General features: G+C 62.9%; 1 protein-coding gene across 2 annotated transcripts in view; it reads right to left on the minus strand.

The window, feature by feature from the left end:
• The window catches only part of LOC113211476 (voltage-dependent calcium channel type A subunit alpha-1), a 201110-nt gene extending 200266 nt beyond the window's left edge, over positions 1-844 (minus strand). For both annotated transcript variants that reach the window (XM_052272310.1, XM_052272301.1), the window contains exon 1: positions 546-844. The gene's annotated coding sequence lies outside the window, so the exon portion shown is untranslated. The remainder of the gene's footprint in view (positions 1-545) is intronic.
• Between the last annotated feature and the right edge of the window lie 742 nt (positions 845-1586).

Consider the following 1586-nt stretch of genomic DNA (forward strand, 5'->3'; position numbering starts at 1 on the left):
AGAGAGAGAGAGAGAGAGAGAGAGAGAGAGAGAGAGAGAGAGAGAGAGAGAGAGAGAGAGAGGGGGGGGAGAGAGAGAATGAAACAAAATAAAAAGGGATGAGCTGGGCGGGCGCCACCGCCGTCGTGGCGGGCCGCCTGCGTCGCGCCGCGGCGCCACCCCGGAGGGCTCCGCCTCTGGCTCGGCCTGCCTCCGCGCGGCGCGGCGGGAGCACGGGGCGTCCTCGCGTCCAGAGAGGCCGACGACAGGAGATGAATAACTCGGTGGGAAGAAACAAACAGCCTCCCGGCAGGCGAAAGAGACGGATGGCGTCGCACTGGGGTGGGCTGCCTAACGCTCTGGGGCGCTCTGTCCCCGGGACAGTGCGGAGCTGCACGATCAGGAGTGCTCCCTCTCCAAGTTCATCATTTACGCCCCCCCCCCCCCCACTCTCCTTTCCTCCTCAGCGTTCCGTTTTTTAGCCCTGGGTGAGCTCCTCTTTGTCGCCGTGGTCAAAAGCGCCGTCGTACACCTTGAGCGTCAAACACAATAACACTCCTCATCACCTGCTCCGTGACGGACTTTTGCTTTGAATAATTGCTCCTTTAGGAATAGCCGAGGTCGCGGTACCGCGAGCGCTCGCGCGCCAACACTAGCGCACTTAGTTCACTTTAATCCACTTCACTATACACTTCACTTCACTCGCGCCGCGACTCGCGCTCGCTGCGGCCCTGGGCCGGGCGCCTGCGGGGCCCGCTCCTCCACGGCATGCTCACGCGTCGCGCTCCGCTCCACGCCCGTCTCGTTGGGCTGGCGGTGGGCTGGCGGTGGCCTCCCCGGCCTAGCGTCTCTCACCGACTGGCCCGCCCGGCCCGCCGCGCCAGCGCCGCGCGGCCCGCCACCCGCCTGGTGGGCCCAACAGAGCCCGAGCCCGTCAAGCGCGCGGCCGGGGTGGGCCCGGGTGGAGGGGTGGCCGCGGGGGTGGCTATGGGGGCAGAACGGGAGGGTGGGCCGGGAGCAGACCAAGAGCGGGCCGAGGCAGCCGCAGCAACAGGCCGAGCCAGGTATGGTACCGAGTCCCGGCCGAGCCCCTCAAGTGATTGGAATGCCGGGAATGGCAACCACAACGGACAGGGCCGGGACGGGTCTGTCGTGCTGTAGACTCGGTCAGGCTTCCAGCAACGACACCGGGAAGCCCATTACTAAAAGCGTTAAAAACGGAATACATATACAGATGTCTGCCGGAGTACTCCGTCAGCGTTATCTCACATTAAAGCAGGGGGGCAATCAATCATTTTCACGCGGGTATTTTGGGCTTTTCCAGACTTGTACAACGGAAGCAAACGTTTGGACGCATGAAAATTGGCAAGCACAGAAAGGTTTGTATTTATTATTTGAAGGGAAATTGAAAGGAAAATATGTTTTAAGGCGGTAGGAGCGCACGGCCAGTCTGGGAATGGCTGCGTATTAAAATGTTTTGGTGGCGTCCGAACGGTCGGGCAGGCCCTGCGGGGTGCGGGCGGGTGCGGGGGAGGTGGGACTGCACACTCCCGATAGGCGTGACGAATCCAGATGGCGAGGACCCCGGCCGCCGGGGTCTGCCTCGA

Source organism: Frankliniella occidentalis, unplaced genomic scaffold (genome assembly GCF_000697945.3).
Source record: "Frankliniella occidentalis isolate FOCC.00 unplaced genomic scaffold, Focc_3.1 Scaffold6, whole genome shotgun sequence".
In the NCBI taxonomy this organism is placed as follows: domain Eukaryota; kingdom Metazoa; phylum Arthropoda; class Insecta; order Thysanoptera; family Thripidae; genus Frankliniella; species Frankliniella occidentalis.